The sequence below is a fragment of the Lissotriton helveticus genome, chromosome 5_1 (assembly GCF_964261635.1).
Source record: "Lissotriton helveticus chromosome 5_1, aLisHel1.1, whole genome shotgun sequence".
Classification (NCBI taxonomy): domain Eukaryota; kingdom Metazoa; phylum Chordata; class Amphibia; order Caudata; family Salamandridae; genus Lissotriton; species Lissotriton helveticus.
The window spans coordinates 999,080,791-999,108,276 of record NC_136065.1 but is presented as its reverse complement, the minus strand read 5'-3'; positions in this window follow the sequence as shown (position 1 = coordinate 999,108,276).

Sequence of the window (27,486 nt, the reverse complement as noted above, 5' to 3'; positions counted from 1 at the left end):
TCGCGTCTGGACTATGGCAATTCGTTGTATGCTGGCCTCCCCCAACAACTGTTGGCCAGATTACAAATAGTCATGAACGACGCAGCAAGATTCATTTTTAAAAACCCTAGACGGGCACACGCTACACCATTGTTACGTGAGCTCCACTGGCTCCCAATTAGGCAGCAAATTATGTTCAAGGGCCTCTGTACCACACATAAAGCCCTGTACGGACAAGCCCCAAAATACATCAAGGACCGTCTAGTCCCCTACGCTCCCAGCAGGATCCACCCTACTGGTCTGCCCCCGCTTTAAACTGTCATCTATGGGAGGGAGAGCTTTCTCCAATGCAATTCCCGTGGCTTGGAACAACTTGCCAGTGAACTTGCACAAGGAACCAAACCTCCTACCCTTAAGGAAGAAGCTTAAAACCGTGCTCTTCCTGGAGGCCTGGGGAACGCCCTATTAGCTCTCTGCCTCTTCATCATACTTGTGTGTACCCTCTGACAAGCTCTTAGAGACCCCTGGGTGATAAGGCGCTCTACAAATCTAAAATAAATAAAATAAAAACTCGGCGATGCAGCGCACGCAAGGTAAATACTTTTTTTATTTCATTAATTACCTTACTCCTGTCTGTCGTATGTGGGACTCCACTACCCCACCACCCTGCCCCTCCCCCACCCCACCACCCGCAGCACTCCCTCGGCGAGCAGCCACTGGTTTAAGCTCATTCCAAAACCCTTTGTTTGTTTGTTTATTTGTTTCTTTCTTTTGTTCGTTCTTTCTTTATTTCTTTGTTTCTTTCTCTCTTTTTTAGTGGATTGCTATCTAGCAAAACACAAGGTTACGGTGGTTGCTTGTTTGGGGGTCAGTGAAGATGGGCTCGTGGACAATTTACACTGATTGCTGTGATCACAGTAGATATGCACTGCAGTGTCTGTGCTAGCACCCAGTGGGTACAGTGCCATTAGCTTCCGGGTGCTCCCAAATGCTGCATGTTTTCTTTGTGGAGCAGTCATTCAAAGTACGGCTTTATTCTGTATGTGTTCACTGTGACAAGGTCTTTCAAGAAACACTTGCAGTTTATGCAGAACAAAGATGACCTCCTTCAGTAGAAGATTTAAGAATTTACAAAGATGAAAACAAGATAAGTGTTAAGTACAGAGGCTCGGAAACCAGGTGTGATACTATGTCCGCCGAAAGCCAGGTGTTCTAAAGTTTCAAATCGAGCTGATAAAACTCCAACAGTTTGCTGGCTTGGTCTGCCCAGTTGGTTGGTGGATCTGTATTACCGGCCCAATCTCACAGGTCAAGCACGGCCTAATTTTATCATCCTTTCTTTGGCACAGATCTGAGATTGACTGGGCCTCTGTGTGTAAGTGGGCAACACTCTGATACCACCAGTCTGACTTGACTTCAATGGCCCCAAATAGTACAAGACTCTCACTGATTAATCCTCTGCGATAGCAGCAACCTCCTAGGCTCTGCTTGTTTCCTTTTCATTCTAAGCGCTACGTTGAGGGTCATGAAGCACAGGGCTCAGTGCCAATCACTCAGAACCTTCAAACACTGGTGGAAGTCTAGCCAGAACTCACACACCAGTTCTCTTACAGCAGAAGCAATGTTGACTAGTGGACCTAAATCAGAATCCCAATAACAGTGGTGGTACCAATGAGGCAGTAGACCTGCACCCTTAAAAAGGTGATGTAGGTTTCCTCACTCCTCCGCAGAAGAGTGGATTGATTGTTTTACGACTCCCACTGCTCCACTTCAAAGCATTATTCATGTTAAGATTCAAGTCCTAAAACAGGCACACTTGGCAAAATAATTCTGAATCCACCATTCTCTAACAATAAATACTTAGGGGCCCATTATGATGTCGGGCTGATCGCCACCGTTCCACCGGCGGTAGTGATCCGCCCAACATCTTTCCCCGCAGTGGCAGACAGAAAGACCATCTGCTGCTTATCCGCAGGTCGGATTGCCGGTCGACTGGGAGGAAAATGCACACAATATGGTGGGGCACCGCCATCCATATTATGACGCCTGCAGTGCGGATACCTTTCCATGGCTGAGACTCCGCCATGGAAAGGCACACTGTAAATGGCTATGGGGGCCTGCAACCCAGGGGGGGAAAGGGTGGCTGCACTTGGGGGGAACCCATGGTACCCCCCTACATTGGCGTGCACAAGGTGGCAGGCACCGCGTAGTGCCTGTCACGTTGTGCATGACAATGCACAACATGCAAATTTTACATTGCGGCAGGTGCTGCGCACAGCACCGCCCACTGCATTGTAAAAGATGCGGGATGTGACTGCCAGGGTGGCGGTCTCATCCTCATTGGCCCCGCGAGACTGCCGCACCTCTGGTGGTCGGTCCTGTTTTCCGTTACGGTGTCCGCCCGCCATCATAATGGGGCACTAAGCTCCCAAAGATGGCTCAGTGAGAGTTGCTTAGAATCCTTCTGCACAATCCTTTATGTTACTGAGTATTTATATAGTGCAGCCAACTCCTTGATCTCTTCTACAACACTGTTGTTTGTTCGTCCAGTTAGTGATGTCGCAGACATCAGATTAAAGTTAGGGCTTATTCTACCAAGGTTCTCCGCTGGGGAATTTTGTTTTTGAACCACATTGTTGGAAGTGAGTGGTTTGGAGGATGTGGGTGATCCTGATGGAGCGATCAATCAAGGTGATGGATCTGATATCATTCTTGCCTATTTTGCGTTAATGGTGTGTTTAGAGTTTATTAAGTGTCACCTACCAGACAGTTGTGAGCTACCTGGTTGTGAAAAGCATTTTATAGGCTACAGCAAGAACTTACAGTGGACTTAGAGCATGCTCACTGCTTCTCTTGTTTGGCTTCATTGTCACGCTTATTTCCTTGCTTCACATTCAATGGCTGTCCTTCTTGTGTTTGCCCCTCCTCTGGAATGTAGCCTCTTTACATTAATCTTGGTTGGCTGACTAATATTCTTCCTCTGCTCACATTTAAGGAACTACGTTTTCCTTTTTGTTGAAGCACTCCATGAGAGTGGATGTGTTTTCAGGTTCTCTCGATCACATGTCGTTTTTTCCCCACCTAGTACCTGTATCCCCATTTGAGTGCTGCATGTTGCTCTGCCTGCCCCCACTTTCTCTCTCCCTCCTTACTCTCTCCCTTGGTTGTTGCTTTTCACACTCCCCACCGCATGCATTCTGTGTTGCTCCTTCTTCCTCCCATCATGTCCATTGCTTCCTCCTCTTTGTGTTATTAAAATAATTGTTTCACCTCGTATTCATTTCTCTCCATGCCCAATCCCTGTTGCCTAATTCCCACCAACTACTGTGCTTCTCCCCTAATCTGCATAGTAATCCCCAAAAACCTTTGGAGAGCTTTAAGTGGCTGGGTAGCGATAACTTTCTGCCGGCCACTCCTCGTTCAAAAAAGCTCTTTCGGCATAGTAATTAAAAAAAATATATATATTGATTCAAGTGGTATTAGCCATCTTGAACTGATAAAGAAAAAAACAAGAAAATAGGACCCACACTATTCAGTTGGTGTACATATGCATAGTAATGCATGCACTTGCATATGTCGTCATGAATGCCTGGATCTACTGGATGATACAGCACCAGTACTGTGCATAACATGTGCGAGGGTTTAATGACAACGCATTGGTTTTCTGTTTTGCTGAAGCGGCATAACAGAAAATAGGATCTTTAACCATACCCAGCCCCCAGCGGGTGGCTAAAGTCCCTACAAACCCCCACCTCACAATTTTTATATTTCATTTTCCCACTCCCTTGGGACTCGCGACGGGGGTGATATGGAGCCAGGCTCCAGTTAGCCTACCAGGAAGAACCTCAGCCAGTTAATCCTGAAAATCCTCACCCCCCGCTCCTTTAATGTTCCCCACGATCCAGAATTCCTCCCCCAGTACATTCACAGAGTCTGTAAACTCCTGCCATTATGCCCTCTGGATTCCACTGAGGGAGAATGAAGGCAGCGCTTATATGTGTTTGTACTATTTAACCACACATTTAAGTTCTAGGGCTATCTCCTCATCAGGGAAATTTCTCTTCTTCAACACAAAGAGCATCCCTGAGGCAGAAAGATGCAGTGGTGGCTGCAGCACCCAAAAGCTGAAGAGGAAAGAAACAGATCCTATGATGTGGGCAGTACTTATGTGGTTGTAAGCCATGTGGAGGTATCCTATTTTTTGAATTTTTTTTAAATTACATTTGTAAGCATGATATGACAACAGTATTATGTGCAAATCCATTTGTTGCAATCCAACATGTCAAAAACAGGATATCCGCTTGGCATGATTGCTGATACAAAGCATTAGGAGCAAACACATAAACATTTATCAGTAACAATGATAAACATGGAGTCTACGTAGATTGAGGGTGAGCCGTTTCATACAATTCAGTTGGCCAGGTGAGAGCAATCCCCGAAGTGGGCTACTCGACAAGGGCGTAACAGAGGCACACTGACAACCACTCAATAAGAGGGAAGAGACCTATGGAGGAGATTCAGCAGCAGTTCTGCAGGGTAACAGGGTGCAGGCCCGATAGCAACCTTGGCAGGGTGTGGAGCCCTTTGATGTGGAGCGCTCAGGTTCTTTGTTATTCCCCTGCTACCCCCAGGTCAGTGAACCCGCCATCAGTTGTGTGGTTGTGGACCCACATTCATGCTATGATGGTGTTGCTCAGAGTTGACATGTGTCTTTATTTTGCTTCAGCGTCAATTAAATTGGTCTCCCAACACTCACCACCGGTTCATGAGTCCCCACTCATACGGAGCAACTTAAGGGTATTAGCTTCCACCAGTATCCACTAATGTGGCCAACCAACAAACTAAATCAGGAATGGAAGCCGCCTTCCACGCCATCACTAACTGTCTCTTAAACAGGACAACTGTGTGGTCATTGAATCTATGGAGGTATCTTTCGTCCTTCTCTCAGGGGTGCTGCCCCAACAGACAAGTTTCGGGTGTGGGTGCAAGGGTGTGTTCTCTGAGTTCAACACCTGTGACAGTGACCGCTCGCCAGATCTGGTGGTCCCAGCATCCAGCAGCTTACTTCAAGGACACTCAGGGGCCAGAGTCAGGAACATTTGCCTAATGCGCTGAGGGAAGAAGTAAGCATGATGAATATAATTGAACTGTGTGAAGCAAAATCTAGGATTACGGGAAGCATCTTTAAACAGTTGAAACACTCTGGACCAAGCCAATTCAGACAATGGCTGCAACAACACTCTGTCCCATCTGATGCGAGCCCCCACTGCGTAATCTGGTGGAGTGGAATTGAGGGACATGTAGAGGGTACTTGTGATAGCGTGACATGTACTATCAGGTGTCAAGAGCATGTGTAACATGGGAGATGCGGGAAGTTCCCCTTCCTCAGTGTTCCAAGTGGCGCCCAATGCATGTTGTATGGTCTGAAATGTTAAAAACTGACCAGCTCCAATGCCATAAGTGTCCTCAACATCCTGAAAAGACATGAGGGCACTCTTATGGTTGATTTCCTCCAATTAACCGACCCCCGCTTCGCTCCATGGGCTGTGCCATATGAGCGTGATGCGTAAATGAGGCGCAGTAAGTCTCAAATCACAATGGACGGAGTGCATGCAAGGTGAGGCTCCCTTGAAATGGACAAATCTACACCAACAGATGCCGGCCACAGTCATCTAGTGCATCTCATGTAGAGGGCGGTTGGTTAGTTAGGACAACAATGTATGGATGCTCATGTTAACTAAGATCGAAAGGATGGGTGCTAGCTTGGGGCATGTGGGTAGAGAAGAGCTGTGGTCGATAGCAGTCACATTTGGTTTATTTAACAATGAGTAGATGAAAGAATAACTTTCTTGTTTACTTTAGATACATCAGGGGGTGGCTATGGGGCCTCAAATGTACTGTACCATGTGGTGTTAGAGAATAAGGATAACATTGACCGTATCTCATTATAGGTGACTGCATGAAAACCTTCAACATAAGAAAGAGTGCAGAAAAATAGAGGTCTTGAAAAAGATGAACTAATAAGATAACAAAACCATCGAAACGCGTAGACGCTGCATTTTTGATACACTATCCTGTCGTTTAGCACTGGCGAAAGAAGGCCAAATTACAGACGGCATATTCCCAGGCTTGTAATATTGTGTTATGACGGAGGTGTAGAATGTTAAGACCAATTTTTCTGTCTAGCTGTTAGTGTTTTACTCTTGTTGTTTTCATGCTTAGAGAGATTGATGTGCTTATATCTCTTTTTTTTAAAAAAGGAATTGTATTTGTGTTATGAATTGTTTTTAATTATAATATTATGTATACAAACAAATAATAAATACATGTGATATATATTTTTTATATACTTTGTTGGTTTTACCTTTATATATGGTCCAATGGAAGGAAGTGTGGATATGAAATATACATGAGTGTGTGAGTTGTGAATATTGAGGTCTAGCCTTCTTTCTTTCACTTGTCAAGTGCCCTACTCCCTTGTTGGTGCCAAGGTGCCCGGCGGGCTGAAGAGGTACTAATTTTCTCTGTAGGGTTTACCCACAAGCAAGTTGTCACAATATAAATGGACAACTTCAAAACCTTTAGTTTCTCTGAGGAGCAATTTAATAAGCTCATAAACCAGGGGCCCAAGGGTGGACCGGTTAATCTAATAGATCATACTAACCAGGAACAATTGTCTAAACTATATAATCTAAATAACAAACTCATCCGCACAGAATTACACGCAGAGTTTCTCATTAGTTATCTTAGAGCAGGAGTTATACCCATCGGCCTCCAAATCAGGAATGAGCCGGGCTTGTTTGTGGAGCATAAGAAATTCATTGAAACTTGGTCCCACATAGCCAACAGATGTAGGCGAGACTGGCTCATCCTGATCATTGAAACCGCGCAAGAGGTCCTAATAATTGAGAAAAAAGCAATAGAAGACCTGGAAGCAATGATAAAAGACACAGCACTTATAGAAGAAACTAAAAAGAGGCTTGATGAGTTAGCACAAGAAACTGAAAGCTATAGGGAGTACCTATCAAACAAAAAAACTACCAAATTGAGACAATATTTGGAAAGATTTAGTGCAGAGAGAGTGTACCCCTATTTAGGGAAAGATTACTGTAGCTCAAAGGGAGAACAAGGATGGGATAGAGGAAGATACCTGAAACCAGTATATTCTAGAGGAGGAAGTAAGAGAATCACTTTCTCTGAAACCTCCTGCTCTAGCAGTGAGGAAGAGGAAATTCCCAGCGAGAATAGAAACCGGAAAGGTTTTAATCAGGATGCTGATCATTTTTTAGGGGCACGCCAAAAGTGAGAAATGAGGGACCAGGGGAACTACAGGAACCCCAATCGAGCAGAACAAACGAAGAATTATCCCTCACAAGAATACTTAAAATCAAGAAATCGTCGCTACTGGAGATGGACAAAATCCCTATCATCAATCTCTCCACTAGATCACTCACAGCTATTGAATCTGAGGTTCTAGAGAAAGGATTTAGTTTTGCTCCAGTAGTTGCCCCTAGTAAATTCGAATTTGAGAAAGATCTTAAAGCATTCTTTAGGAAAATTAGACTTAGGGATTTCTTTGAGGGAGGAGAGAATAGACCTAATACTAACATTACGGGCCTTCGGGCTAAATCTGCCTTCTCCTACTATTGGACAGGTTAATGGCAATATTGCCACTTTTGAGAGAACAGTAGAGATAGAAATAAAAGAATTATTTGAACGTCCACATACAATTGAACATAATCTTTCTTTAGAGCATAAAAAAGCTTTAAATGAACTAAGAGAGGACACTAAAATTATAATAAAGCCCGCCGACAAAGGCGGGGGTGGTGGTCATTTTTTATCAAATTGATTATGATGACAAAATGATGAACCTTCTGAATGTCAAAGAACATTATAGACAAGTGTCCCATAGTAAAAACATACAACTCAAGAAGGAGGTATATGAAATACTAGATAGGGCCAGACAAGAGGAGTGGATTAGTGAGGAGGAATATAAATGTATGTACAACTTAGATCCTATCACTCCAGCAATCTATGGATTGCCTAAAATCCACAAAAATGTAGAACAACCCCCCATGCACCCTATAGTCAGCAGTATAGGCTCAATTTTGGAGCCCTTGAGCAATTACGCTGACGTCTTCCTTAAACCTATTGTGGCTAAACAAAAGTCCTATCTTAAAGATACAGCACATGCCATAACCACATTCGAGGGGGTGAGCTTCAACAGGGTGACCCAGTATCTGATCACCCTGGATATTGAAGCACTTTAAACAAATATCCCGCAAGAAGATACCATTGGAACTGTTTACATCATGCTTCAAACAGAGGATCTTAGAGGAGGAAACCTAGGCTTTATCATGATTTGTGTACAATTAGTATCGAAGAATAACTTTTTCCTCTACAAAAAAGACTTATACCATCAAATTAAGGGGACCAGCATGGGCGCAACTTGCGCCCCAAGTCTGGCCTGCTTATACGTAAGCAATTTTGAACGGATACATATATTTAATGAACTGGCTCCGTTCTTTGAGAACATCAGTCACTGGCACCGCTTCATACATGATATCATCTTCATCTGGAGCGGTGCTAGTGATCACCTGGAGGAATTCATTTCATGGCTTAATCTGGGGGACCCCAACCTTAAATTTACTTCCAGTTGGAGTAACACCCATGTGAACTTCCTAGATATATGTATCAAAAGTGTAGATGATGTTTTAGCTGTCGAATTATACAGCAAACCCACAGACAAAAATACGCTCCTACATTATCCGAGCCATCATCCGAAGTCGCAGAAAGATAATATCCCATTCAGTGAATTTCTGCGACTTCGGAGAAATTATACTTCATTAGAGGACTTTTACATCCATTCAGAGAAGTTCACAAAAAAATTAGTGGATAGGGCATACCCTAAAAAATTGGTGAAAAGCTCTCTAAAAAGAGCCAGATTCTATAATAGGGAAGCGATGTTGGATACTAAGAAGACAAAAAAGAAAAATGCAGACATAATGGTGTTTGTTAGTAAATTTTCCAATGTCAGTAATCAAATAAAGCATTTCATCAATAGAAACTGGAAGATTTTAAACTATGAGAGGTAAGTACCGATTGAGAAACCACTATTTGCATTTAGACGCAATACGAACTTAAGAAATTCTTTAGTGCACACCTATCGTGAACAAGAAGAGTGTGTCCATAGTACCCTGTCTCAGACTCGAGCCATAGGGAACAACAGATGTGGCAACTGTTCAATATGTGAACAATGTGTAGTAGGCAAATCCATAGAATATAGAGGTCAATCCTATTACTCTAGAGATTTAACAAACTGCATGCAGAACTAAGAACCTGATCTATCTTTTAGTATGCCCATGTGGTTTAGGCTACGTGGGGGAGACAGGTCGTAAATTGCGCCATAGATTAACCGAACACAAATCTGCAATTCGGACCCAAAAAGAAAATGCCCCTCTGACCGCACATTTTCTAAAAGAAAACTACAAAAATGATAGCTTTAAGTGGTTTGTGCTGGAAAAAATTAAAATGAATAGGCGGGGAGGCAACATGGAAAAAACTAGGAAGATGAGGGAACAGGGGTACAATAGTACTATGGATACGATTAATAAAGGCTTAAACAGTGGAGAGGAGTGGATGTCTCATGTATCATAAAGGGGAGTATAGTTAAATGCACGACTCCATTTACATTGCTAAATGGATAGAGATACAGAAATTATAAAGAAGAGATCAGGGGGCTACATGAGTAGTGTTGTAGGGTATGGGTTATAGGCTAGGATGCCTCTTACAGATACATTTTGGAATTTATACAACTCTGTGTTAGACCTCTTATTGAATTATTTTCAACACGGTTGTAGCTTCCTCATGTGGCAGGGGGAGTGTCACCTTGTTGTATTAGACCAACTTAGCTTTCTTTAGTTATATTCTTCCAGTGCTATACCCTGCCGCCTTAAGTAGCGCATTCTTATACGTAAAATGCCGCAGGCACAGTAACTGTTAATCCACACTCCTGAAGCTCCATAGAAGTATGCGATTCAATTTAATTACAATAGAACCGGAAATAGTTCTATATACAGTTCTGTAGGTGCCATTATCCATAATCTTTCCTCGGCCACTCCAGTTAAATGATGGGTCAAAACATTATATATTATTTTACAAGTAATAACGTATTGTTATAATGCAAATAACCCTATTAGGTTGAAACAAGAGCATTTTTGTTGTGATGCCGCACATAGATGACACCAAAGCTTACTCAAGTAGTTAAATAATTTAATGAAGTTAAACGAGCTTGAGGGGAGAGTAAGGGGACGACTGCGCAGAGTCGCTACGAAGAACCCCCGAGGGTGATGGAATGCAATGACGTAAGTTATATAACCAATGCACATTCCAAGTGACGTAGGGGAGGAAACCAATAGACGGGAAGCACGAGGACCATGCAAAGATAAACTAGACTTACAACATCTCCCTTTCTGACAATGAACACTTAATGCAATTCATAGTCCTTAAATGCTTTAGGTAACTTAGATAGTCTGCCATATCTGGCACAAGTACCTTCCCAACCACCATGACACTCTACTATATCATCATTTACTGTGGTGTAAGTGGAAAGCTCCCTTCTGGGAACAACCTCAAAGTTAGCTTGTGTACCATCCATAGTGTCATTACATCTTTCGCTTTCTGTGCTAACACTTGTATCTCTACCAGACACTTTTGCACTGTTGTTACAACTGTTTAACAGAGGATAACGTACATTACCTTTATGCATCGTTGAGTTATTACCATCTTCACCTGAATATGTGTCAAGCCATGAAAAATCAATCTCAAACATAGCTTTGTCATTTTTACTTTTGTACCACAATTCAACTTGATCTCTTTTCAATTTAATAGCATCACTCTTATTACGCCTCCCTCCATTTCTGAGACATATGGCACTATTGGATACTTCAACAATTTCTTCTGGGTCAAAATATTTAGATTCTCCTTTGAGTTGCTGATTAGGTGTTTTAACAATATCCCATTCACCTTTGCAGAATTCCTTGTTAACAGCCCTATGTAGCTTGTCGTGATACATTTTAGATTCAATCTGGCATCAACAATTTTCTTTCTGACTTGTAGTTGATCATCATTAACGGAGACAGTGGTAGGTAAACAGTTCTCGAAACTGGCAAGCTTAGGAACAGACTGATTGTCACATCTCCTTCCTCTCATCAAGAAAAAAGGAGAAACCCCTGTAACACTGTTGGGAGTGGTGTTGTACGCAAAAACTCTTTCTTGAATGAACTTCTTAACAGGTAGCTTAGAAGCCAAAGCCAACTGGACACCGTCCTAAAGGAAGCGATTGACTCTTTCAATCTGCCCATTGGATTTTGGTGAGTACAACAGAGTCTTCTCCTGACGCACACCATGCTGGTTTAAAAAGGCAGTCACTTTGTTAGATGTAAGCTGCTTCCCATTATCAGACACCATATGCGTTGCCTTCCTTCAATAGTGAAGCACGTTTCCAAAAAGTTGATGACAGTGTCCGAGTCAATAGTAAGCACAAATTTGTGATAAATCCACTTACTGTAGTAGTCACTTGCAGCTATTAAGAACTTGGAATCCTGCTCTAGAATCTGAAAAGGCCCGGCCATATCAATGACAATCTTAAACCATGAAGAATTGGGAATAGAAACAAGTTGCATTTCTTGCACTCTAGGTTTCCAATGTTTATCTGATTTGATACAGATATCACATTTGTCAACATGCAAGTTTACATCCAAATCCAATCCGGGCCACCAATAATGTTCTTTCAGTCTTTTCTTTGTCATGGTGGACCCTAGATGGGAACTATGTGCCGTTTTGATTAATTGATTTCTCAGATTGGATGGAGGAATAAGTAAATCTCCTCTCATTAGGTACCCATTAACAATGCTTAATTCATCAGACACATGCAACACCTTTTTAAGGTCAGCAGTTAGGTTGCGTACAGGTGGCCACGTGGTAGACATATACATCTTAACTTTGGTCAAAACTGGATCATTCTCCATTGCTTTGATCCACTCATTTTCTATAATTACATTTTGTGAACCTTGCACAATTTCTACATTCGAAACACATTCTGTTTCATCCTCCTTCACAGTTTCAGTACTTTCGGTGGGCAAACGGGAAAGGCAATCCGCTCTGATATTGTTCTTCCCCGAGATGTGTCTGATAGAGAAATTGTACTCCTGTAATTTAGCAAGCAGCTGTACTAACCTAGCTGAAGCTTTTCCATTACCTCTACCATAACCGTCAAACATGAAAGTGAGGGGTTTATGATCAGTAATTAGCTAGAAATTCTTACCCCATAAATATATTTTTAGTTTGTCTACAGCCCATACACATGCAAGGGCTTCCCTTTCGATGGTGCTGTAATTATTTTCCGTGTCACTTAACCTCCGAGAAATAAAAGCCACAGTGTGGACATGCTTACCAACTTTTTGAGTAAAAACGGAACCTATGCCTACAGAACTGGCATCCATGGGCGTCCGCAGAAATTGTTCCAGGGGGGGGCAACATGTTTACTTCATCACCATCCTCCGGCATGATTGAGCACAAGTATTAAATAAACAAATTAAAAATCTAATAAGACAAAGAGCTTAAATAAACAAAAGAAACCCATGGGGTGGGAGAAAAATCATGCGAGGCTTCACAGCAGATTACCTGGCAACCACAATGAAACAGAGGAAAAAACAAACAAGCAATGGCATAGCCAAAAGGTCTCGCCATTGGGACCTTATAACTGTTTAGCCATGCAACACTTGATGTTGTTGCACCAAGGATATTGTACTGGACAACTAAACACTTATAAGGTCCCAAAGGGGAGACCTATTGGCTATGTCAATGCTTTTTTTTTTTAAATGACAAGCAGTGCTATAGGGCTCCGGCTGCCACTTAGTCCACCACATCCCACGTAGATGCAGCAGTCATCTTTGAATGGTTTTAAAGCCAATTCAAAAGTTGTCACCAGTGTATGTTAATCCCTATCTCAACTGTGAGACCGCTCTCCTGCTTCCCAATTCTATTAAATACAAATTATGTAAAAAGAACATCCCTTTCTGAGCTACACAGCTCATTTTACCCACGTTTCATGCGCAAATTTGAAATACTGATGGTTTGGGCTTCCCGGAATTCAACTGGTTGAAAGGTGGACAGGTGTAGAGAGGAAGAGAGAGAGAGGTGTAGAGAGGTAGAGAGAGGCAGAGAGAGAGAGAGGGGTAGAGAGAGAGAGGTAGAGGTAGGTAGAGAGGGGTAGAGGTAGGGAGAGAGAGATAGGTAGAGAGAGGTAGAGGTGTAAAGGTAGAGAGAGAGGTATAGAGAGAGGGAGGGGTAGAGAGAGAGAGAGAGAGGTAGAGGAGGAGAGGTAGAGAGAGAGGTAGAGAGGTAGAGGTAGTGAGAGAGAGAGTGGTAGAGGGAGAGGTAGAGAGAGGTAAAGAGGTAGAGAGAGGAAGAGAGAGAGGAAAAGAGAGAGGTAGAGAGAGATGTAGAGAGAGAGGTAGAGCGAGAGAGAGGTAGAGAGAGAGGTAGAGGTAGGGAGAGAGAGAGAGGTAGAGAGAGAGAGGTAGAGAGAGAGAGGTAGAGGTAGAGAGGTAGCGTGAGAGAGAGAGGTAGAGAGAAAGAGGGAGCGAGAGAGAGGTAGAGAGAGAGAGAGCGGTAGATAGAGAGAGAGAGGTAGAGAGAGAGGTAGGAAAGGTAGAGAAAGAGAGGTAGAGAGAGAGGTAGAGGTAGGGAGAGAGAGGTAGAGGGAGAGAGGTAGAGAGAGAGGTAGAGAGAGGTAGAGAGGTAAAAGGTAGAGAGAGAGTGGTAGAGGGAGAGGTGGAGAAAGAGGTAGAGAAAGAGGAAGAGAGAGAGGAAGAGAGAGGGGTAGAAAGAGAGGTAGAGAGAGGGGTAAAGAGGGGTAGAGAGGGTTAGAGAGAGAGGGGTAGAGAGAGAGGTAGAGAGAGAGGTAGAGAGAGAGAGGTAGAGAGAGGTAGAGGTAGGGAGAGAGAGGTAGAGGGAGAGAGGTAGAGGTAGAGAGGTAAAGGTAGAGAGAGAGTGGTAGAGGGAGAGGTGGAGAGAGAGGTAAAGAGGTAGAGAAAGAGGTAGGGAGAGAGGTAGAGAGAGATAGAGGAAGAGAGAGGAAGAGAGAGGTAGAGAGGGGTAGAGAGGGTTAGAGAGAGAGGCGTAGAGAGGTAGGTAGAGAGATAGGTAGAGAGAGAGGTAGAGGTAGAGGTAGGGAGAGAGAGAGGTAGAGAGAGAGGTAGAGAGAAAGAGAGGGGTAGAGAGAGAGAGAGGTAGAGAGAGAGAGGTAGAAAGAGAGGAAGAGAGAGAGGTAGAGAGAGAGGTAGAGAGGGGTAGAGAGGTAGTTAGAGAGATAGGTAGAGAGAGAGGTAGAGGTACGGAGAGAGAGAGGTAGAGAGAAAGAGAGGGGTAGAGAGAGAGAGCGGTAGAGAGAGAGAGGCAGAAAGAGAGGAAGAGAGAGAGGTAGAGAGAAAGGTAGAGAGAGGGGTAGAGAGGTAGAGAGAGAAGTAGAGGTAGGGAGAGAGATAGGTAGAGAGAGAGAGGTAGAGGTAGAGAGGTAGAGAGAGAGAGAGAGGAAGCGAGAGAGGTAGAGAGAGAGAGAGAGAGCGGTAGAGAGAGAGAGGTAGAGAGAGAGTTAGAGAGAGAGGTAGAGAGAGAGAGGTGGAGAGAAAGAGAGTTAGAGAGAGAGAGGTAGAGAGAGAGGTAGAGGTAGGGAGAGAGAGAGGGAGAGGGGTAGAGAGAGAGGTGGAGAGAGGTAGAGGAAGGGAGAGAGAGAGGTAGAGAAAGAGAGGGGGTAGAGAGGGAGAGAGCTAGGGGGCGAGAGGTAGAGAGAGAGGTAGAGGGAGAGAGAGAGGTAGAGAGAGAGAGGTAGGGAGAAAGAGAGGTAAGAGGTAGAGAGAGAGGTAGAGAGAGAGAGAGAGAGGTAGAGAGGTGTAGAGAGGTAGAGAGAGAGAGAGAGAGGTAGAGAGAGAGAGAGGTAGAGAGAGGCAGAGAGAGAGAGAGGTAGATAGAGAGAGGTAGAGAGAGAGAGGTAGAGAGAGAGAGAGAGGTAGAGAGAGAGGTAGGGAGAGAGAGAGGTAGAGAGGGAGGTAGAGAGAGAGAGGTAGAGGTAGGGAGAGAGAGAGGGAGAGGGGTAGAGAGAGAGGTAGAGAGAGGTAGAGGAAGGGAGAGAGAGAGAGAGGTAGAGAGAGGTAGAGAAAGAGAGGGGGGTAGAGAGGGAGAGAGGTAGGGGGTGAGAGGTAGAGAGAGAGGTAGAGGGAGAGAGAGCAGTAGAGAGAGAGAGGTAGAGAGAGAGAGGTAGGGAGAAAGAGAGGTAGAGAGGTAGAGAGAGAGGTAGAGAGAGAGAGGTGGAGAGAGAGAGAGAGAGAGGTAGAGAGAGAGAGGTAGAGAGAGAGAGAGGTAGAGAGAGAGGTAGAGAGAGAGGTAGAGAGAGAGAGAGAGAGAGGTAGAGAGAGAGGGGTAGAGAGAGAGAGAGGTAGCGAGAGGTAGAGAGGTGTAGAGAGAATGGTGTAGAGAGGTAGGTAGAGGTAGAGAGGTAAGGAGAGAGATGTAGAGAGAGAGGTAGAGCCACGTAGAGAGAGAGGTAGAGAGAGGTAGAGAGACGTAGAGAGAGAGGTAGAGAGGTAAGAGAGGTAGAGAGAGAGGTAGAGAGGTAAGAGAGGTAGAGAGAGAGGTAGAGAGAGAGAGGTAGAGAAAGAGGTAGAGAGAGAGAGGTAGAGAGAGGTAGAGAGACACAGAGAGAGAGGTAAGAGAGGTACAGAGGTAGAGAGAGGTAGAGCGATAGAGAGAGAGGTAGAGCGAGAGAGGTAGAGAAAGAGGTAGAGAGAGGTAGAGAGGTAGATTGGAGATCCTAGCATTTCCAGAGCATTAAAGGCTCTACTCATTTGTAACGTCATTCCTTTCACTGCACATCCTGCTTTATCTAAATAACTAGGGCCCTTATATACAAAAGGATGTAGTGGTCATAAAGCTTACAATTTGCAGCATCACAGTGGTTGCTACTGATGGTTTTCACCCCTTCCTAGGGCCCCTGCAGCTCCACTCTTCCTTAGCTTAAAAAATGTGCCCTCCCCCCTCCTCCGAATTTTGACTCTAGGTGCGCCTCTGCTTTAAGCTGTGGGAGCAGCCAGGCCCGGACCTTCTCTCTTGCCCATCAGCAGGACCGTCATTGCATGCGCTTTGTCACGCTTTTAAAATTGACGGCCCTGCAGACAAACACCACTGTCTGTGGGGGCTGTCAATAGTGACGGACCGGTGTTCCAGGGGGGGGCAAGTGCCCCCCCTTGCCCTCCCCTGCGGACGCCCATGCTGGCATCAACTGTAATTATATTCCAACCATTTGTGTCAAAAGGTTTTAAAGTTGGTGCTTTCAAAATAGCTTTTTTAATCTCTGCAAAAGAAATATCATGTTGATCTTCCCACACAAACCGTTGTCTTTTGCGTAATAGGGCCCTTAACGGTTCAACTATATTTGAATAGTTAACTATAAACCGTGAATAATACTCACTGAGACCTAAAAACGATCACAATGAGTCTTTTTCTTCCGGTTTGGGGGCGTCAGCAATGGCTTTTACCAAATTCAACTTGGGCTTGATACCCTCATGACTAAGAATATGACCCAAGTACTCTAACTCTGTTTTGAGAAATTCACCTTTGTTTTTAGAAACAGTCATACCTTTTTTTCTGTAACTTACCAAGGACAGCATCCAAAATTGCATTGTGTTCATTTACAGTTTCAGCGTGAATGAGGATGTCATCCTGGAATTTCTGGACACCCGTCATACCACTAAACATGCTTTCCATAAGTTTCTGGAATACGCTAGCAGAGGATGCTAGGCCAAAAGGTAAACGTATGGGCCTGAAAGCCCCTAACGGAGTGATGAAAGTTGTTAATTCTTTTGATTCGTCGTCCAACCTAACCTGGTGGTATGCTGATTTGAGATCTATGAGCGAAAAATACTTAGAACCTGCAGTGGCAGCTAACATTTCCTGAATTTTGGGTAAAGGGACACAATCCACTAGGAAATTTCTGTTCAACGATCTCAAATCAGCACTCAAACGGAAATCTCCACTTTTGTTTTTAATCAATACAATTCCGGAAATCCATTCAGCAGAATCGGCAGGTTCAATTACACCCTCCTTGATGAGTTTGTCTAATAGTAGTTGCAACTCATTCTTAACTGATAATGGTAAAGGCCTGACTTTATGTCGGATGGGAAAAGCATCCTTTTAAAGTATAATTTTATGAACAAACCCCTTGACACACCCTATGCGGTCCTCAAATAGGGATTCATACGTACTAAAAATAGAAGAAATTCCATCATTAGCTGGCACTGACGAGAAAGAAACAACAGATACAAAACCTTCATCAAGTACAATAGGGTCATCGGCCCCAGGTTTTAAAATTATTTTTAACTTGGCTAGATCCTTCCAGCCGACAATATTCCTGCCACGTTCAGCTACATATATTTTAGTAATTACACACCTTCCTTTGATGTTTAATACATCCTCAAAGTAGCCAAACATATTGATGTCAAATTTACCGAACGCTTTAGGGTTAACATCAGATGATAATAAGCCAACATGTGGCCAATGCTGTAAATACTTTTTGTCTGAAATAATGGTTATTGGCGAACCAGAGTCAGCCATAATGTGAAGTTCTACTTCACCCGTGTGAGCAACACCTAAAGGACCTTTGACTTCTTCTGAATCATCTTCAATAGATAAAACGATGTTGGAACACATGTCCTCATCAAATTCTTCAACATTACTTACATTTGTTTTTATGAATCATTTCTGGCCAAAGTTTCCACAAACCGTAGCAAAATGCCCTACCTTTTGGCATCTTGTGATCTTCCTTCCCAGAGCAGGGCACCCCGAAAAGTCAGCTTTGTGATTTCTAGAACCACATCTAAAACATACAAATTGAGAAGCATTAGCGTTGTAGTTTGCTTTGTACTTATTACTTGGATTTGTATCTTTTTTCTTTTTATCATGCACCAAACACACATTGGAACTTGCACTAGAAACTTTTGATAATTCTTTGGAACCCTCAAGTGAACTTTCTATGCCTTTGGCGATATCGAGAACTTCAGAAAGAGTAGGATTTTTGCAGGCAAGCAAACGCTCTTGAATTTTGCGTTCAAAACAATGGAAAACAAACTGATCACGAATATACTCGTCAACCATGTCTTTGAATTCGCATTTTGTAGCTAAAACTCTTAAACTGGCAATATATTCCTCAACATTTTCTGAATCATATTGCTTCCTCATAGCAAACCGGTGTCTGCCAACCATAATATTTTCCTCTTCATCAAACTGTTTCTCTAGTCTTTTAATAGCTTCTTGAAAATCATCAAGAGGAATAAACTGTCCAGGGTCAGGTTCGTATTCGGGCAAACTGTCAAAAATGTCTTGGCCAGCGACACCTAAAAGTCCAAACAGAATTGCTTTCTTTCTCTCTGGTTCAAACTTCTTACCATCTATTGCAACTAAGTAATTTATGAAAGCGCTATACCAATTCTGCCACTTCATAAGTGGTTTTCCAGGTTCGTTGAGAAAAAATGCAGGTGTACTGAAATTGTGTTCACTGGCCATGATGTCTTGTTTACGGTCTGAAAGCTCTTTTTTTACAAAATAGTCAATTGTGACCCTGTAAATGACTAAATGCTGACTAAAACGAATACTAGGACTACAAGTTTGAAAACAGACTGTAGAATTCAAATATTTTACACATATAAATATATACTAATACTTGGCATGTGTATTCTATCTCAATTCTAACTTTTTGAATGAGTATTGTAATTTTTGTGGCAACAATAAGTCATTGACATTGACTAACCAGAGAAAAGAATGGCAATAGAGTTATTCAGTTACCAGGAAACAGAATAACACTGCAGCTTTTCAGTCACAATTTCTCGTAACAAGTGCTTCAGTGAACGTAATAGTCCGTGTAATTCAACATCGGAAATAGTTTAGAAACGTTAGAGTTAAAAGTTTTAAACATTACATGCGCTTCGATAATACCTTCATGATGGGATCGTAAACAGAGAAAACCCGTCCTTCCTAATGAAATCCGACTGAAAACTAAAATGGTGTCACGTAACTCACGTAGATGATGTCATGACGTATGCACTTCTTATCACCTGTTGCCGCGCCGCTTTGGAATGTGGCGATGACAGTTGTAAATGACGTATGATGTGAAGTTTGACAGTTGAAGCTGACGAACTGTCAAACGCTCTCCCTCCCAGAATTTCGTCACGCGCTGTGGAAACAGAGGTGATGAAGAAAATTTACGACTATGAAAACAACTGCCTTGACAAATAGTATTCGCTACTTGCTTGACAATGTTCCTAGTCGATCTTGAACATTTTGCCGATTGAACTTGAAATGCTTGGTCGATCGTCAAATTCAGCCTGATAGTTCTGTTGACAGCGAAACGCTGCTATACTTAAGTGTTTTTCAAAGGATATTGCTAGCCCGAAAAGTAATGAAGAATAAATTAATGATGAGCAAACAATTTTCTTGAAGAATTTAATAATGAGCACTTGCCTCAAAATAATTAACATGCCGCCTGAAATCATCTCTCTGCCACAAGCTCGTCGCGAAAAAGGACATCCCGAACTCGTCGCCAAATTGTTGTGATGCCGCACATAGATGACACCGAAGCTTACTCAAGCAGTTAAATAATTTATTGAAGTTAAACGAGCTTGAGGGGAGAGTAAGGGGAAGACTGCACAGAGTCGCTATGAAGAACCCCCGAGGGCGATGGAATGCAATGACGTAAGTTATATAACGAATGCACATTCCAAGTGACGTAGGGGAAGGAACCAATAGACAGGAAGCACGAGGAGCCATGCAAAGAAAAACTAGACTTACAACAGTTTTCTCAAGATTTTGCCCCACACCAAGATGGCGCCCAAGTTAGAAAACATCAACAGCTACGAACAAGAAAGCGCGCAGTACTGCGTCATGAAACAGCGCCGTGGTCTATCCGGGTGGGGCGAGTCACACGCGTATGGGAGTCTTTCAATAGACTATATAAATGGAGCCAAAATGGACCGCAATTTAAGACAGCAGTTTTATTTTGAAGACGGAGACGGTCGACCTTAGCAAGCCGATCTACGGTAAGCCTCGCGCAAGATTTAGTCTAAGGGGTTGCTTTAATAAGCTGAACTATAAGTATTTGGAGCATACAAGACAGAGCCACAATCTAATAGGATGTTAATATGACCATGTTACTTTTTATACGGGAAGTATAGAACCCAGCAAGTCTGGGGGAAATATAAGTAAGTATTAATGGAGTCCGGTACTTGGGAATTACACACTGCTTAAAGCAACTGGAGGAAATAGTTTTAATGCAATCAACGGAGGGCGAGGTCTATGTGCGGGAAGGTGAATTAACCAGTAGGATAAAATGACCTGTAAAGATAAACTTAATGGAGGGCAGTAGTGGAATTACAAGATGGTGTTCTAAGCCTGCTCTAAACATAATATAAACAGCGAGGTTTATACACACGCCATTTTATTATCCCTCAGAAATGGCGTGCAATCCAACTATCAATTTTTAACTATTATAAAACTGGCAGGGAGTACCTTGCAACGCTATTAATTTAATGTTTTGTATAAACTGAGGGATAATAACTTAGTTAAATCATGTCCCAACCCTATTATACATTAAGGAAACTTAAAGGTTATATTTTCTTACCTATAGGTTTGTTTGGACCTTAATCAGAAAAGGGCCATCTGAAAATAATTACCTCATTGGAAGGAACGACCAAAATACAAGACGACATTATCTAGAACATATGTCATGAAGGAACGATAAATACATGCTGTCAGTCTCAGGTAATTTAACCATCTGTCTAACAGCAGTTAGATAAGAGAAGATGATATGAGATTGAAGCAGGTACATAAAAGATAATAATGGGTATCAAATACATACTATTTCTATTCTGGCACAGGTAGACTCTCTTCAAGAGGATTGAACCACCGTCTATACCAGATCGGACATTTCCCACTGAAGCCTCTGTTACTTTTAATCATAAGGTGAGAGCAGGGGACTGTAGAAATAGTTACAAGTAGGGTGGAGATGACACCGTGCACTAAGTATATACTGTTTTTATGCTATACAGATAGACTCTTTTAAACAAGATCGAGCGACCTCCTATGCAAAATTGGATATTCTCCATTGAGGCCCGACACTTTTAAGCATAAGGTGAGATAAGTGAAGTATCGCAATAGCTGCATTTTAGACAAATCGATAAAATTAGGCAGCGTACCAATTATAAGATGGCTCTTGATTTCTTTACCAACAGTCCGTATACTAAGGCTGGTCTCACAAGGGTTTTCTGACTGCAATCCCCTTTCATGAACAGATGGAACAAAAATAAGAGTGCTAACGGGGAGACACTGCCCATAAAAGCAGGTGAGACTTCAGAGAGCATCTATTAGTGGAGATCGACCCACTATTAAGTGAGTCAGCAACATAGGTTGGATGTAGTTATGAGTTGTTTGAAGGTTGTGTGTGATTGTAGTTGTATCATATTTAAAGGGAAATACATCTTTGTCAATGTTGGCGTTTTATTATGTTTGATACTGTATTATTTTTAAATTGTGATGAAATGCGGAATGGCCATTGAAGAGCTGTGGTAGGTAGCAGTCACATTTGGTTTATTTAACAACGAGTAGATGAAAGAATAACTTTCTTGTTTAATTTAGATACATCAGGGGTGGCTATGGGGCCTCAGATGTACTGTGCCATGTGGTATTAGAGAATAAGGATAACATTGACCGTATCTCTTTATAGGTGACTGCATGAAAACTTTCAACATAAGAAAGAGTGCACAAAAATAGCGGTCTTGAAAAAGATGGACTAATAAGATAACTAAACCATCGAAACGCGTCGACGCTGCATTTTTGATACACTATCCTGTCGTTTAGCACTGGTGAAAGAAGGCCAAATTACAGACGGCATATTCCCAGGCTTGTAATATTGTGTTATGACGGAGGTGTAGAATGTTAAGACCAATTTTTCTGTCTAGCTGTTAGTGTTTTACTCTTGTTGTTTTCCTGCTTAGAGAGATTGAGGTGCTTATATCTCTTTTTTTTTAAAGGAATTGTATTTGTGTTATGAATTGTATGGATTTATGTGTTGTTTAACTATAATATTTTGTATACAAACAAATAATCAATACATGTGATATATATTTTTTATATACTTTGTTGGTTTTCCCTTTATATATGGTCCAATGGAAGGAAGTGTGGATATGAAATATACATGAGTGTGTGAGGTGTGAATATCGAGGTCTAGCCTGAATAGGATTTACCCAAAGGGATCTTCTTTCTTTCACCGGTATTTGCAGCCAGGCCATTGCCCATTGCAGCTGCGCTGTCGCATAATACAGCTCAAAATTGGGCGCATCAAGTCTGCCATCAGTTAAATGACAATGTAGGGTGGGAAGTGCAACCCTCCGGTGACGCCCACCCCATAGCAATACAAACAAGACCATGCAGCTCTTAAAAAAACTTATAGGAAGCACTATCAGGAGTAAAGTAGTCCAGCAGCACCAGCATTTTGGAGATCATCACTCGACCCAGTGTATACAGGGGTAGCGATCGCGAGAAGGGCAAAGACTGGTGGAGGAACCTTCTGTCTTGTCTCCATTGCCCCCCCTGAGGTCCCGCTCCCAATGATAGATCTGGACACTCAGGTACTTGAAGGTGTCATAACACCACTAGAGATGACTCTCCAGTGGAGGAGCCCTATGCAGGTCGGAGCACAATGCCAATGGGGCTAACATGACTTAGGCCAATTCACCCAGAGCCCTGAAATGTTTTCAAAATCGTCCAACAAACGCATGAGGCCTAGCAGGACGGCCTCTACATCATGCAGATATACCAGGCCTTCATCCACGTATAGTGAGATTACTTGATGTATACCCAGCTCTCAAATCTCTCAGTGTTGCAAAATCGTCCAACAAATGGATGAGGCCTAGAAGGGTGGCCTCTATATCGCAAAGATATACCAGGGCCTCATCCGCGTACAGTAAGATGACATGATGTACAGCCAGCTCTTGAATCCCCCAGTGTTACATCTGTTGTCAGAGATAACAAGCTAGAGTCTCCATGGCAAGGGCAAAAATGTGTGTGGAGAGCATGCACCCCTATCTGGTGCCTCACTGAATTGCAAAGCTGTTGGAGATCAGCTGTCCAGTCTGAACCCATGTCGTTGGGCTATTATACTGAGTACATATCCATCCCAGAAAACCGTGGCGGAACCCAATGCATTCAAGATTTAGAAGGAGAAAATCCCAACTCAGTGTGTCAAACACCTTCTCAATATCTAATGACCCAGCCACCTGTCCAAAGGTTTCAGCAGGATTGCCGTATATGAGGTACAACAAGCGGCGGTTGGTGGTGAAACTGCTGTGCCTCTGTATAAAAGTAGACTGGTCGACAGGGACAAGAGTGTTGTTTATAGGGAGTAGTCAGTTCGCCAGCACTCCACCTAAAATCTTACAGATGAGGTTCAGTAAAGAAAAAGGACGATAAGAGCGAATGTCTAATGGGTCTCTGCAAGGTTTGGGTAGAACTACTATTAGGGCCTCTCAGAGCAAGTCTGGGAGGTGTCCTGTCATTTTGACCTCACTGAGCACTTCCATCAGGTGTTAAGTGATTTGGGTGGAGATTGCAGCATAATACTCAATTTGCAGCCTATCAGGGTTCAGCATCTTATTCCGGGTGATTTGGGAAAGCTGCCCATATCTCTTCCAACTGCAGAGGCCGACTAGCACAGCCCGCTGCAGGAGACTCAACTTGACCCGTGGCAGGTTGTGGAAAAGCCTCGGCTTGTGACCTGGTGTGAGGGGATCTGCCGCTGCGAACAGACCTCCGTAATATTCCCGAAAGGCCTCTTTGATGGCCGTTGTGATGTAATTGTCGGCCCATCCACTAGTCGAAGAACCCCGATCGGAGCATGTCCCTGGTCTTCCTGTACTAGCCATGCCAGCAGTTTCCCCGAGTGATCCCCTCAGCATGCAGCAGGGCTATACTCCGCCAGTAATCATGTTTGCCCATGAGCGCTTCTGCCTCGGCCCACCGCTTACGCAGCTGTTAGAGTTGTTCGGCCACCACAGTACAATTAGCTAGCCTCGCCTCCAGAGGCCACATCTTCCGATCGATGGCTACTAATTCCCCTTGCAAGCATTAATGTATCCCTCACTAGGCCACCAGGCAGTGGCCACGTGTGTCAACCTTGTGCGCATCCCACTCTAGTGCCTGAGATGAAGCAGATCCCTTGTTTATCTCAAAGTAGCCTGTGAAGCACTGTGCCTAATCCTTTTGGAATGGGAGGCCAGATAGAGCCTCTGTTTGCCGCCACCTCGTGGGTATTGTAGGGTGTTGTCTGCCCCAATGCAGGGTGACCAGCAGGGGACAAAGGTCTGATGGGGTATGTACCAAGTACTCCGCCCAGGTAATTAGTGTGTCCAACTGTTCTGTACATAAAAAAAGATCCATCCTAGTGTGCATATCATGGACTGGGGAGTAAAAGGAGCATTTCTGTTCAAGCGGGTGTCCAAGTCACCATGCATCATGTAAGCGTTGGCGTGTGATCAAGTTACGGAAGTGTTGCGAGGTGCGAACACACGTGGCAACCCACAAGGGAGGGGTAGAGCGGACAAGACGAACATCAGGCACACAGTAAAAATTCACCCCCTTAAAGCACCGGGTGCTGTGGGATTTGAAAAAGCATCGGTATGAGCGGGCCCAAGAACCCCGACTGGTTAGCATTGAGGGAATAAATGGCCAACAGTGTAATGGGAGCTCCGTCAAGGTGACCTTCTAATATCACAGAATTCCCCTCAGTGTCCACCCTGTGAGTATCCACAACAAATTGAACCTCTGGCGAAATCCAGATAAGCAACTTTCAGGCTTGAGCCGACATGGATGTGCCATACACCTGCCCACTTCACTTCGCGTGGAGCTTTTTGCAGCTCTGTTGATGTTAGTTTAGTTTCCTGAAACGTGACAATGTGCACGTGATGGGGTTTAAGATATGCATAAATGCATCACCTTTTAGCAGGAGTGGCCATACCGCGCACATTCCACATGAGGACATGATGTTGCAGGGTGTGACTATCAGCTGTTGTCCCCTTTATGTGAACCAGCAGTGGGAGTTGCGCTGAAGGATATGGTGCCCTGCTGCTTACCTCACCGACAGTGACCCACTACAGAGAAGGCCACCCCGCCATGCCGGTTGCGCCCTGAAAGCTCATGTGCCTTCAGAAGGCCCACTAATAGACTCCAACTAAACAACAATGAAAACCTGAACAGCAGCAAGCCAACAAACAGAATGCATCCCCCAGGACAGTGGGCATGTGCGTAACCTGTCCATAGTTCCCCAAGTGGTAAGCAAAAACAAAGCAAAAAAATAAAAAACAAATAAGTTCACATTGGAGCACTGGCGGGTGTAATTCAGCTGCTGGAGTCGATCTCTGCCATCTGGGTCCATATCAAAGGTACCACCATCCGACCACCCAATGCGGACATGAGTCCCTGCAACGCAGAAAAGCCAAAGTGCACCTCCTATGCATGACAGGGAAGGTTCCATTTATAAGAGGATGGTCACAGTACATTATCAGGCGACCTCGGTGTGATCTTAGGGTCAGGGGCACTGCACATGGTGGAAGTCTCATAGGCACCTGTTTTGGAGCCAGGCCCAAAGATTGGCTTGGAGCGCAGTACAGTAAATGGGTTTGTGGTGTGCAGGGAGGCCGTCTACACTGCCGTGGCTTGCTCCTCAGCTACTTGGTCCTGGGTAGGCTGCATCCGCGCTGCCCTGTACCTCCTGCCTTTAGGTCGTGAAATCACCCAGATTCCCTCCAACTGATCATATTTGGTTGAGCACATAAGGCCTATTCTGTGGGGATAGGTCTAGACATCCTCTGGGGTGGAGAAGATGTGGGAGGTCATCCATAACCTTGAGTTTCGCAGGGAACAGTAGTCCATAGCGAGGTTGCAGCTCTCGCAAGCGATGTTTCACCTTCATGTAGAAGTCCCTTAGTCAGTGTAGATTACATATGATCAACACAGTCCGCCAGTTTTCGGTGATCCGTCCTCAGCAAATTCATGTCGAGAGATACAGAGCCTATTTTTTATTCTAGCGAGGCTTTAGTGTCCAAAATGGCATGTGGAGCCTTCTCGAATTGCGCCAAGTGCATGTCAAGGGTGTATTCTAGGTGGCGCAGGACATCCACGGCTTGGTCAGTGGAGGCGAGCACCAGGTTCAGAGGTCAAAGTCCTGGGGGTTTTGGTTTTCCCCATCATGGTAACATGGAGTTGGGAGATAACAAGTATATCCTGCAGGGTGCGTACGGGACAGAACCTCTCGGGCACTCCAGCTAGTCACACGTGGTCAGTGTGCAATAGTGAGGAGGTGCCACAACCTCGGTCCTCCAGGGGAGCCCCGGTAGGGGAGCTGGGCCCCCCACACTCAGTCCAGCCATGCAGGCAGTCTCACAGGAGAAAAGGAACCTCCCCAGATCGGCGTTCATCAGCGTGAGTCCTTCTGGGGTCTCCCCCACAGCTGGCAGGGAGTGGAAGAAGAACCATGCTAGGGGTCACTCACAAAAGGCCCGGTGGACACCTCGCCGTGAGGGTGCTTAGCACTGATGGTTGGGGGAGACCCCCTCCATTCAGTAACTCTGTTCCAATGGTCCACCTGAAATGAGGTCCCCACTCGTTAAGAGCCTGCTGGTACAAGGCCAGATATGGAGTGCAAGTAGTAGCCAGCAAGGTGGGAGTCTAAATATCGGGCCCCCCAACAGCCACCAGATGTTTCGTAGCGCCCTTCCCCAGGGCCGGTACTGAGAGTTAGCCACAGTTGATCTCATTGGCCTTCAAGTTCTGGGTGCCTTCAGGTCTCTTGAGGAAGGGGGCGCTCACATGGTTGTGTGATCCCCACCAAGATCTCCGAAGCAATCCGCAGCATTCCAGTGTAGAAGTGGAGGCATAAGCAAGTCCCTTGTCAAGTGTCAGGACCCAGAGGCACACAGCCATATTGTTGCCAATAAATATCACCTTTGAGTAGGATCCAGGCAATCTCCACAACCAAAGCGCACCTCCTGTGCAATCAAGGGGCCCACCTTGCGGGGGTCTTTTGCTAGATGGGCGCTTGTCAGTGCTCACATGCCTAGTAATTTATTTATTTATTTAAGAGTTTTATATGGCACTGACCAGACCCGAAGGTTTCGGAGTGCTGTACATCATGATCACTCGTAAGATACATACTAGTATGTACAATGGCTCCAGACGTATCATAGCAATATCGTCGTAGAGCGCACACAATGTCACTCACAGGGTATGTTATCACAATAGCATATACACAGACTTGTTGTCAGAGAGAGCACAGCGACTCGTGACGGGATTGGCCCGGGGGGGGGGGTATAGGGGATGGTGAGGTAGAGTTCTTAATGTCAAAGTGTC